The 13830-nt window shown below is 30.2% G+C and overlaps 1 long non-coding RNA gene across 1 annotated transcript; it reads left to right on the forward strand.

Annotated features, from left to right (window-relative positions):
- Positions 1–4623: 4623 nt before the first annotated feature.
- LOC125830780 (uncharacterized) lies at positions 4624–5314 on the forward strand. Its single transcript, XR_007443161.1, has 3 exons — positions 4624–4713; positions 4839–4931; positions 5192–5314. It is a non-coding gene; the product is annotated as an uncharacterized LOC125830780 (long non-coding RNA).
- The last annotated feature ends 8516 nt before the right edge of the window (positions 5315–13830 follow it).

Raw genomic sequence — 13830 nt, forward strand, 5'->3', positions numbered from 1 at the left:
AAAATTTTACTTCTCCTAAATTTCCCCTAAAATCTAATGCTTTAATTGAAACCCTTTTTAAAATTAATGTTAGACCAGTTTTAAAAATAAATTGCTATTAAGATAAGATTTAACTGTTAACAACTTCCTTCCACGTTTGAAGATATACACAACCCTTAAATTGTATCAACTGTAATCTAAACCATAAAACCACTTACTTCATAATTCATTTCACACTTATGCCAAGTTTCTGCATTGTTGAAACAGATCTCTGATTGTAGGAATATGATGATGCAAAGAGGTTGTTTCATGTATCAAGCACAGTTACAAAAGTGGTAAGCGTTTATCATTGATTACATTACAACTAAAGAGACTTGATTGTTTTGAATGGTTGCATTAGGAGAAGGTGGCAATTTTTTAGTTGTAACATCATCAAAAACAACATAATTTTTTTTACATCTAATATAATGTAGCATATCTGTTTGATATTTTATTAACACCAATTATAGGATGCTACATTTAATAGATGTTGTGGATGTAGTTTAGGATGAAAACAACACTTAAGAAATGAATATGCGGTCTCGTGTATGCAAGTTTTAGTTTCCTTGGATGCAAACTGCAAAAGAAGCACAACATTTTTTTTCCATGTCAATCATGTATATGTGCTTTATATCTGTGTGTATGAAATTTACGAATCGTTTGAAGTTCTGTGTTATGAATTATTTGTCATTACATATATGTTTTGTTTTTTATTACCTTTTGTTGTAATTCCCTCTTATAAGATAGTATATTATCATTTCAATTATGATGAAGAGTTAATGACACTTCTCAAGTTCTCATTATAAGATTGTTTACACTTCGAAACGTTGTCTATGATCATTATTTGTGGTTATTTGGACTTGTATGAGTAATGTAAAAAAGGTAATAGGGAGATGTTGGGAAGACAATGTAAAGAACAAGTATACGAAGAAAATATTAAAAATAATTCTTTCCTTATGATTTGGGTGTTTTAGCCTGTAGGTAGAAAAAAATGTCAAATGTATTAAATTGTATTAATTCAATTGTTTTTTGTTATACTTTATTAAAGAAAGAATTTTGTAAGAAAACATATCTCAAAAAATAGTGTTAATTAGTATAATAATTTTTATTTTGGTCAATCTCTTTTTCTTTTATTGAATAGAATGAATAATGTTGTTTGATTCTTTAGTGAGCATCTATTTATATTGTGACAATGATATGTTTGCAAGAGTTTAGTAAGTTATTATTGTGATCAATGTGTATTATATTGATTAATTATTACTTTTATTGTACTAACAAAAAAGAGAAAGAGGCATACATGAATTGAACATTAAGTAATAGTATAAATAAGAACATACTCAGTGTAATTTTCTAAAATGGGTCTATAAAGAAAAAATCGAACTAAATTATTTTTGATAGACCCTTAAATCAATCATAGCATAAATTAATGAGAGTAATGGGATATAATAATTATTAATTTTAATTTGTTGCATAGGATGAAAAATTAAGATAGATCGTTCATAAATGAAATTACGAGAAAAAATATAAAAGGGGATAGAATAAAAATAAATGCAGATGTATTAACAAAAAATATTAAACTTATAATAAAAAAATTAAATTTTGAATTCTAAGTTGAGAAGAAATTTATAAATAAATAAATTATATAATATAGTTTCTTAGTTTAGAATTGATGTAGTTATTTTAAATTAAAATTGGCTGCATATAATTCAAAAATTAAATTATAAACGTTCATGAATAAAAAATAACAAGAAAGAATATAAAATGAGGATAAAACAAAATGCAGATACTTTTAGAAAACAAATAATTTAAACTGACAGTAAAAAATATATTTAATTTTGAAATTCTAAGTGGAGAAGAATGTTATAAATAAATAAATTATGCAATATATTTTGTTAGTTTAGAATTAATGTAGTTATTCTAAATTTCAATTGAGCTATAAAGATTTCTTTTATTATTTAAGTTTATGTAATATAATTTGTACAGAATTATATATATATATATATATATATATATTTTGTATCTATATTTTTCTTATATTATTAAGAGAAGTGGAAAAAGGCTCATAACGTGTAACGATCCGAACCGTCGTTAATTAGGAAAAGAAAAATTTCGAGAAAACTCTGGGCCACTGTCCCACCAAGGAGGGTAAGGTGTCGTTGGGGCGCCGCCGTCAGGGCGGGGTAAGTTGGCGCCAGAGCGGGTTAGACGAGACAGAATGTAAATAACGTGAATCCTTACTTCTCCCTTCTTCCTAAAATACCTAATTACGTCATAAAACACCCTAGAAACCCCAGAAAAGTTTCTCTAAGCTCGAGAAGGAAGGAGAAGAAGATTTCTAGCGCAAGGATGGCGATGGGTTGCGGATTTCCGGCCAAGATCACCGTCGCGTATTTCGGAAACAAGATCTGAAGCCAATTACTCTGTGAAGTTGCTTGGCGCCAAGGTAGGCTAGGTTTTATGAATTGAGTAGTTGTAAATTTGTGTTCACTGCTAAATATATGCAATCAACGGTAGGATTTATGTGTAGGCCCTCGTGCACCGAATAAAACGTGATTAGATCCTAGAAAGAAACCCTAGATGATGAACTAGGGTTAGGTATGGTGGAATTGATGCTCATAAGATATTCGTGGATGAGTAGTTCGTAGGTGATGGGTGTGATTCCATGTTCGTGTGAATGCAGTCTTGTTATTGCTTTGTTATAATGTATGTGTATGTTCGAAGGTTGCGCTATTGATCACACCAGTTGTAAATAAGTATGAATGAAGAACTAAATGCCATGAATCACTTCTTGATTGTATGATTATTGAGAATGTACTTGTGTTTGCAATTGTGGTGTGTTGAATGGATCGGTTACCACGTTCCGACATAACTAATTGGAATCGGTTTCCACATTCCAGCATAACTAATTGGGATCGGTTGCCACGTTTCGACATAACTAATTGGGATCGGTTGCCACGTTCCGGCACAATATTTGGATCGGGTACCACGTTCCGGTAAGCTAATAGTTTGGGTATGGGTTCCATGAGAGGACCAATGGTGTGATATAATTGTGATAATTTGAGGAATGTGAAGTTGTTTGTTGTTCATAAAAGTGAGATTATTGTGTATGTTCGATATATGCATGTGATAATTGATGTTGTATTTACCGGAGTAGTTTTATAGTTATGAAGTCTCATGCTTGATTGGTATTATATGCTCAGTAACGTGGTATGTACCTTGATGTTGGGTGATCCGGAAGGGAAACACCCAAATCAGAGCATGGTAAGGTAAGGGGGTAGTGAAAGTTGCAAGAATTGTTAGTAACCGGGTAAAAAGGTGTCGTGTGTAGTAGTGACAAGGAGTGGGAATAGTGTTCGTGACGTAATTACTTAGGTGGAATTCACTTTGGAAGATAAGGAGTTGTGGTTAGTAGAAAGCTTGACGTGAGGTATTATGTGGCCAAGTCTGGGAATTATGAAGGGCAGTAAGGGTGCAATGAAAGCAAGGTTAATTGGGATGGTGGTAGTTGTAATTGGGGAATGCTCTATGTGTTAGAATGGTTAGGCTATGATCAAGAACCTAGTAAGTAGGTTGTTGGGTAAAGTGGTTAGTAGTTGGAGTACTAGTCTAGTCAAGAAATGCAAATAATGGATAAAATGATTCTTGAGAAAGAGGATATGCAAACTATTGATCAGGTTATGGAACACTCTCAAACAACTGAAAAAGGTGCGATATTTTCAATCCATATCTTATTAATTTATAAAGTTGAATTTGATTGCTATAGTTCTTACTAAATTATGCAATGTAGGTTCATCTAATCCTACAAAGGTAAGAAGAGTTCGAGGGAGCAACATGTGCAAAGAAGTTGCTTCACTTGAAAACAGAGAAAAGCTCAAAGTAATATTTTACAATAATCGAACTGTTGGAAAAAATAGCAAATTGTTTTCGAGGCATTTAGAAAAAATTATTCGTGATCGTAATATGTGTCAGTTGGGAGTAACCTCGTGGAGTGATATTAAGCCAAAAAAGCAAAGTCATATGTGGGCAACTGTTGAGGTAACAAATTTTAACTCCATTCAAATCTTTCATTATCATAAGTTGACAAGGATCTGCCTATAATATTTGTCTAACAAATTTGTTCTGCAATGTCCCCTGTTTTGTGTTTTTCTATTGTGCAAAACAATCTTCTCTAGTTTTTTCTTTCAGTTTTGCAATTTCTTTCTCTACTTTGTATTGCTTTCTCTGTTATGCTTTGTTTATTGCTTAACAGTTAAATGAGAAGTGTTCTAAAAAGCAAGAAAAGTGATCCTTAATCTTACACAATTAACATCCTAAAGGAATGAGGATAATAAAAGAAGTACATCTAATGGAATTTCCTAGTCTTCTTATCTTATTTACTTTAGAACTGCTGCTTATTATACTAGAAAAACATATCTTTGTCATTTTGTTATCCTTTCTTGATTCTTCTCCCTTGGTAATAACTCAACTCATGTCCCGATTTTCGTAGCACAAATTTGAGGTTGTTGACATGAATGATCATCGTGATCATATCTTTGGATGAATGAATGAGTTATGAACAAATGGAGAGGACACTTACATGCAAAATATGTGAAGGATAAGCCCATTCAACACTCTCTGAAAAATATCCCAAGGGGAGTAGACAAAAAAGAATGGGAATGGTTAGTAAAGGAACATTTTAATTCTTAAAGTTTTCAGGTATGTATGCTGCTTAAGTTTATTACTAGGAAACAACCTTGAATCTTGTTCAGACATGAGATGCCTTATGTATCAATAATTTTGTTATAATTATTCTAATTAAGATTATTGTTTCACAAATATAGGCAAGAAGCATCAGGAATGCAACAAACCGATCTAAGTTGAAGATGCTTCATCATATTGGTAGCAAACCTATTCGAGAGATTATTTATCAAAAGGTATTGTTAAAAAACTATTTTCCTTGATGAAGTATTTACGAGGTTTGTGTTATTTGACGTGTTTGACTTTGATGTAAAGGGTGGGAAAGATGGCAATCCACCAGATTTGGCGACTATTTTCTTTGAGACTCGTAAGAAAGATAACAAGCTTGTTGAACCTGAAGCAATTGAAAAACATGTACGTTTGGTAAATTGAATAATTTAACGGCTTGGAATTGTTATGTGTTTTGATAGAAAATGTCCTTTTATATATTTTGTAGGCTCAACTTGAGGAAATAGTTCAAGAAGATCCATCTCTATCTAGTATAGAGAATGTTGAAAAATGTTGTGGACCACAAACTCGTAGCCATGTATTTGGATTTGGGGGTGGAGTAAAGGCAAAAGATTTGTAAGGTGGAACTTCTTCAAAGGCTGAACTATTGTCTACGCTACGTTCAACTCGAGATGATAACAAATTTTTGAATGAAGAAAACAAATCTTTGAATGAGGAAAACAAATCCTTGAATGATCGATTGTCTACCTTAGAAGATGAGATGAAAGCAATAATGAAGATGAATGAATTCTTTGATGCTCAACAATCAGATGTACCACCTACAATATCCATGTTTCAACTGAATGACAACTGTTTTTCTGCTGACCAAGTAAGTAAGAATATACCGACTTTATTTTATTATAAGAAGGCTTTTAATTCCTGACATGATAGTTCTATCTCAATAGTCCCTCTACCATGTCCTCATCCTCTGCTAGCTCTTGGTTAAATGCTCTTTTTCAAGACTAGCTTCTTCTTCATTGGTCTCTGCGGCAATGGCTATAGATATTTACCATCAGATTAAGACATTCATTAGTAGGACTCAATTTACTTGTTGTTGATGTGGAGGTTGCGCATAATTCTCGTACCCGGCATAGCTTGCATAGGACATATTTGGGTCCTGAGTAGGTTGGGAATAACCATAGGCATCATATCCTAATGTATACTCATAATAACCACCACTCCACTGGTTTGGATAATTTCTGCCATAAAATTGTCAGCATGTTAGTTTCTGTATCACTAAATTGACTGGCATCCAAGTTACCAACGAAAAATCTGCAATTAACGTTGTTTAATATGAGTACAGTTCGAGAGAAACATTGAATGCTGATATAAAGAAATGTATTGACTATTGTATTAGTAGGGTCATCCTCATTTTGATTTCTAGTACTTTGATATAAAGCTGCAAATGAAAGAACAAAGATGAGGGTGGTTAGCAGAGATGTATGTGGTATGAAACACATCAAGTAGCTCATTGTGGTATGAATTGGACTACTCTGAGGCCAAATGTAGGATTAAAAAAGGTGATAGAGCATGGCAAATAGGTTTTGGCTTAGGTTTCAAATGTAACAGTGTTGTTTGGCATGCCCTAAAAACTATTAATCCTAAGGATCTGGAGAAAATCCATGAAACTGATGAGATTCAAGACTTCCCAGTTCATGTTCCTACAGTGATGCCTTTTTAATTTCCAGTTGAATGTTTTATTAATTCTTCTAATTGTATGTCCAACGGGATAGTTAGCTCCCCCGGATTACTATTCTATCCCATAAGTTCTCTTGTGGTTTATACAGAGGTGGTTCAATCGAATTTTGCATTCCAGATTAAACACACAAGGTCTGATCATCCCCAAAAAAAAGTAAAATCAACATCTATGTCTGCATTATTTGGTGGGACTTGGGAGGGTTGGGATGGGGATGGAAATATACAAGACCTATTTCTGGACAATGCAAAGTTACTGTCTGCATTAGCACTGTTATAAGTTTCGAGATTATGTTTATTTCACATGAGTTTTTTGCCCTGTTTTTGTTCATTGCAGTTGTTTTTTTCGACTTATTTTTCATTCCTGCTCGTCTCTAAAGCTATTGAGTCTATTTGTTTTCATTATCTATATATATATATATATATAGATAGATAATAGATATTAGATTCTATTATCTTTAAAATAGATATTAGATTCTCGGTCAATGCATCTCAAAGTTTTTCTAATAGATTTTTTTCTTATTTTCTTGCAACTTTTGCTGATGTTTCTGGATAACTCTCGATGAAGATTGGAACTTTTAATTTTTTGCCTAGCTTTTGTTCATTCTTCTATGCAAGATACAAGTTTAGAAGAAGATGAATGAGCTCGCTTTTAGATTGCTACAAATTTAATGTAAAACTTGATGCCATAGTCTAACTCGGATGTTAGCTATGATTTTTCGTTAAGCAAACATTGAAACATATATCATGGATGTCAACTAGATTATCGTAATTAATTGTTTTCTTTATATATATCTTATTTTTTCTGTCTCTTCTATATATATATCATCTTTTCGTAGCGAAATTTTTAGTAGCGATTCGATATTTGTTGAAATGTATTAGTGCTCCATCTAGGACAAAAATTATGTTGGTCTCTAAAGGCCAATAATCACCAGGCTTGTTGCTCATCTCTAATGCTCTTCAAGGATGGGGTTGTTGATAGTCGCCAAAGCTATTTTAGGACGAGATAGTTCTCGACTTTAAAGCAATTCTAAGGCCAGGTTTTTAATGGTCGCTCAAGATTACTAGGAACAGATCTATATCGTCTCTAAAGATTATTACGACTAGTTTTTGGTGGTCCCTATAGAGTTTTACCGACCTGAGAAGCATATTTCCCAAAATATATTTGATCTATTCGAGACCAGAAATAACGTCCTTAAAGATATTGTCGCGACCAGATTGGATCCCCGTCCCAAAAGGCTTTAATGATTGGATTCTTTGTCCCGTCGTTATTGGGCGATAGCGAAGGAAGTTGGATGGGTGACGACCAGATGTTTCAGGTCTCAAATGCTCATTTGGGACCAGATTTTGACTTTCAGGGACCATATTTCCCTTCCTTAGAGACTGTTTTTCTTGTAGTGTGTGATACCATGTTCGTGTGAATGCAGTCTTGTTATTGCTTCGTTATAATGTATGTGTATGTGTATGTGCGAAGGTTGCACTATTGATCACACGAGTTGTAAATAAGTATGAACGAAGAATTAAATGACATGAATCACTTCTTGATTTTATGATTATTGAGAATGTACTTGTGTTTGTGATTGTGTTGTGTTGAATGGATCGGTTGCCACATTTCGGCATAACTAATTAGGATCGGTTTCCACGTTCCGGCATAACTAATTGGGATCGATTGCCACGTTCCGACATAATATTTGGATCGGGTACCACGCTCCAGTATGCTAACAGTTTGGGTATGGGTTCCATGAGAGGACCAATGACGTGATATAATTGTGATTTGAGGAATGTGAAGTTGTTCGTTGTTCGTAAAAGTGAGATTATTGTATATGTTCGATATATACATGTGATAATTGATGTTGTATTTATCGGAGTATTTTTATAGTTATTAAGTCTTATGCTTGATGGGTATTATATGCAGAGTAACGTGGTATGTACCTTGATGTTGGGTGATCCAGAAGGGAAACACCCAAATCAGAGTGTGGTACGGTAAGTGGGTAGTAAAGGTTGCAAGAATTGTTAGTAACTGGGTAAACAGGTGTCGTGTGTAGTAGTGACAAGGAGTGGGAATAGTGTTTGTGACGTAATTACTTAGGTGGAATTCACTTTGGAAGATAAGGAGTTGTGGTTAGTAGAAAGCTTGACATGAGGTATTATGTGGCCAAGTTTGGGAATTATGAAGGGTAGTAAGGGTGCGACGAAAGCATGGTTAGTTGGGATGATGGTAGTTGTAATTGGGGAATTCTCTATGTGTTAGAATGGTTAGGCTATGATCAAGAACCTAGTAAGTAGGTTGTTGGGTAAAGTGGTTAGTAGTTGAAATGCTAGTGGGAATTGGAGGTATTTCGAGAGAGAGTAAAGGTGGAGAAGCGAGGGGTGTTATCACATGTTCTTATTAGTTGAATTCTTATATTATGCGGTGGGCGTCAGGTTGACTAATGATGCTTACCAGTACGTGTGTTTTGTATTGATACTACTCTTGCTATGTCTTTTGACATAATCTAGTTGCAGGATCGATGATGTTTCCTTAGGTGAAAACGAAGAAATCTCCAGCAACTTCTACTTTTCTTCCCGCATAATGGGAGCTGTGTCATTTATTATATTATTCAAATTGTACTCTTAGTAGCTCTTGTACCTGTTTAGACTAGATTTTTGGGGGTGTTAATTACTTTACAAGTTTTAACTAGTAATTATTTAAAGAGATTTTATTCATAAGGATTTATGTTTCTCAATTAAATTCGTCTTTCATAAACTTGCCGCATGGTTGACTTTTGGGGTATGAGGGTTCTCCTACTTAGATGTTAGAGTGGGTGCCCACACGGCTCGGTGGGTTGGATCGTGACATAACGCCCACACAAAACATATCATTTATATATAAAAATAATTTCTACTTTGGTTGGAAAGCAATCAAAGTAATTAATTTTTGGAAATAAATTTATTATAATATCATCCATCTATAAGAATTATATAGTACTAAAGTATCATGTAATTGTATCATTTTTTAAAATATCATATAATTTATATATGATTTTTTAGAAAAATTGAAAGACAATTTTAAAAAGGGATAAGGGTCTGAAAAATATCCAACTTTGGTCTGATTTGATGTTGCGATACTAAACTTTCATAAGGACCTATTACCTCCCTAGACTATTTAATACCGTATGTTTTACCCCCTGAACTATTTAATAGTGTATTTTAAAGGTATATATGTGCCCACGTGGACACATTACTATTTATAATTTTGCATTATTTTTTATGTCCACGTGGGCAAATATATATGTTTAAAATACAGTATTAAATAGTCTAGGGAGGTAATAGGTCCTCATGAAAGTTTAGTATCGCAACAGTAAATTCGACCAAAGTTAGGATATTTTTCAGACCCTTATCCCTTTTAAAAATTTGAGTAGAATTCCTACACTTTGATATTTAAGTGTTTAATCTTACTTTTTTTAATTTTATGTGTAGCATTATCATAATTGTAGGGATTTTCTAAGTTATATTTATTTTATTATAACGATTAAATTTTCTTATATCTTTATTATTCTAACAAGACAATATGAATTTGGTCAAAGTAATATGATTTTGAATAATTTAAAATATAAATAAATTAAATAATATTAAATATTATTATTTTCAAATTAAGATAATGCACTAAATTTACATATAGATTTGTTTCCATAAAAATTCTTTTATAACCTATCAAGGTGTTAAATGCTAACATTCTCTCATATAAATTTACAATATCATTTTATAATAAGTTAAATTATAAAATCATCAATAAATTAGTATTTACAATTACACTTATCTACTAACCACGCAACACACGGATACGTATACTAGTATCTATCTATATATAATAGGAGACGAAAAAGTGTCACGTGTCAGCACCACAAAAAAAGATTTTTTTTAATTAATTAAAATTAATTTAAATATTCTATTTCAAAATAAAAAAAATTCAAACACGAAAAACTAATGGAGTGGTTCCACCAATTAAGGGAATGTTTAACAGTTATTGAAAAATCAATTTGCAAATAAAATATTTACATCCAGCAAAAAAAATATCAGATAAGTTAGAAATTAATGATGTGTAATTAAAATTAATTTAAATATTCTATTTCAAAATTAAAAAAAAATCAAACACGAAAAAATAAAATGGAGTGGTTCCACCAATTAAGGAAATCTTTAACAGTTGTTGAAAAATAAATTTGAAAATAAAATATTTATATTTGAAAAAAGATATCAGATAAGTTAGAAATAGAAAAATGGGACAGTTTTCTTGGGTGGTTATGAAAAACACAGCTCTGCGATAATTTTAAAAATTTGTGTCTGATATTTATCATGAAATCAACGCTCCCATTTCCCTTCTATATTTCTTCTTTGAATTTGTTTGAAACGCATGAAGAGTTCTTCGAAAGAAGGTTTTGTATTATCTGATCATTATAAAAGTTTGTTTATATTTGTTGAATTATAAGAATGATATGGATATTTGAATTTTTTTTTTGTTGCATATTTTTCAGTTTTCAGTATTACAAATTAGATTGATGAAGAGTAGAGTTAGAAACTATTAAAAACTATCTCAAAAAATAGTGTTAAGTAGTAAAATTTTTATTTTGGTTATTCTTTTTTCTTTTTGAATCAAATGAATAGCATTGTTTGATTATTTAGTAAGCATTCATTTTTTTGTTGCAGTAATATGTTTGCAAGAGTTTAATAACTATTATTGTGATTAATGTAAATTATATTAGTTGATTATTACTCTAACCGTACTAGCAAAAAAAAAAAGAGGCTAAGCATAGTAATTATTTAGTTTATTGAAATTTAAATGATCATCACTTTTTTCTTAAATTATTTCATTGTGTTGTTTCTGATCATATCTTCATTTGAAAAAAAATGAAAGAATTCAAGTAATAACTTTTTAAAAAGTACAATAAAAGATCGCAACAAATTCTCCTTTTTGTTTCAACTACGAACTTTTTAGGCTCCTATAATTCACGTATCCTTAGAGTGATTCCTAACTAAATTCAGAGTCCTATAATTGCATTTCTTTTAGAGATAAGATGGTTATAACTATCCCTATTATTTTCAACACTAAATTGAAAATATACTTTTTAAAATAAATTATCAAAGCTAAATGACAAGGAATTTATGATTATAAATAGTCAAATCAATTTCTTTGTTACTCACTCTTCTTTTTATAGTATTTCATTTTTATGTAAATATTTTCTTACAAAGAGGAGGAACTATTATTTTCTTTATTGTTGGAGTGTACAATAAAAATATAAAGAAGTATTGACTTGCAAAGTGATATTTTTAGATTTTCATTTTTATCGACTTTATTCTTATCATTTTTAATTTTCATTCAATCATATAAAAAAATCTCTCCACATATATTTAAATTTAAGATAATAAGTGATATTATTAATTTAAATTTTTTTAATTTATAAATAATGCTAAATAAATATCACATTAATGCTAAATATCATATTTTAAAAATTTTAAAATAAATAAAAAGAGAAACGGATATTGATCTATATATATTGAAAATTACACCCTAATTCACGCTATCCATTTTCTCCACGAAATCGACAAAGACACGAGGAATAAATATTTCTTATGGTTAAATTTGACTCGAATTACAAAAAATGCATAATTAATCCTTCAAAATTTTATCATACTTTCCTACGTGGTTGGGATTCTTATAGATAAGATTTATCTATTTAAATTAAGATTAAAAAAAATAAATTTTCTAAAATTAGTAGTTATAATTATAATAAAAAAATTGTCATGGACGATTTCACTTTTAAACATTTGAGGTTTTAAATTTAAAACTATTTATAACTTTTTTGTTCTTTCTTTTCTCTCTCTATAAATACAAAATACAGTTTTTATTTCTTTTTATAATGTGACTTTAACTATATACAAATAATATGTTTGAATAATAGCTATGTCCTCAATTTTGATCAACATGATTATGAAGTTATGTTTGAATAAGGATCATGTACTTTTTTTTAAATTATGATTCATGAATTTAAGGTAACAAATTATTCTCCCCTTTTTCCCCAATTAATTTGTATTTTTGCATATTTCTATATCTAAAAATTGAAAGAAGAAAATGCCATCATAAATACATTAAATCGAGAGGATCTTCATTGGACTATCCAACCCAACATAAAGATTGAAGCGAGGATAATGTTTTTTTGAATCTAATTTAATATTATAAATTATTATCAATGAAAAAAAAATATGTGGCTTTTGAAAATCATGTTCCAAACACATTGAGATCTTTGAAGAACACATGAAATTCTCTCATACAGAGGTAACATTTTTTGTTGATCAACTTTTTGAATGAGTTGACAACATAATATGTGAATTCTTTTTCATTAATATTTTAGTATTATCATTGTATATATTGAAGTCACAATTTTTAAATGTAGAACTTTTTCGTCTCTTAGAATTATAATTAAAAAATAGTTATGATCTATCCATCTGAATTGAGATATGAGTGATGAATGATTTAAAATTCAACTTAACGCTAAAATGTAAAATATTAAAGATTAAAGATAAAAACTTTAAATTCATCATTGGAATCAAATTCAATCGTGAATTTTACATAATACAATATTAAGTAATATTATAAATAACAATATACTCATGTAATCTCTGATACAAGCTTAAGTTATTTCTACTAGACTCTTAGATCAATAATATAATAAATTAAATAAGAATAACGACACATGTTAGTTATTAATTTAAATTTCCTACGTAGAATAAAAAATTAAGTCAGAAGCCTTCATGGATTTTAAATTTTATTAAAATATATACATAACTAGAGGATAAAATAAAAAAAATGCATAAAAAAATATAATTCAAATAGTCGATATAAATAAGTAGAAAACTAATTACAATTCGAAATCCTACGATAGTTTCAATTTCAAAGAAGTTACACACGTTCTTAGAAAATTTCATATCCTATATTTGAAACCATATTTCCATAAAATATGCCTAAAAAATAAAAACGCTTTTTTAAAATTTATTTGTTTACCTTACTTAGATGTTAAATTACTATATAAAAAACTTCAAAAAAAAAACGTAGTTGATTATAGATATTAGAATAGTATAATAACAAGTAAAATTGTGTACTAAAACATTAAGTTAATATGATCATATAAATAGTAATAAAGTAGTATTATAACTATTTATTTTTTTAAAAGTGAATGATAAAATTTTAAAATTATTTTAATTTAAAAATTATGACATTTAAAAATATTCGCGCAACGCGCGAGTACAAATACTAGTATATAATAGAAGCAGGGGCGGATCTACTAAGACCCATGGGGTGCCACGCCACCAACAAGTTTCGACAGAAACTCTATTTATATATAGGTATTTATATACACC

This window comes from Solanum verrucosum, unplaced genomic scaffold (genome assembly GCF_900185275.1).
Source record: "Solanum verrucosum unplaced genomic scaffold, falcon-dt-bn FXZP01000154.1, whole genome shotgun sequence".
Lineage (NCBI taxonomy): Eukaryota > Viridiplantae > Streptophyta > Magnoliopsida > Solanales > Solanaceae > Solanum > Solanum verrucosum.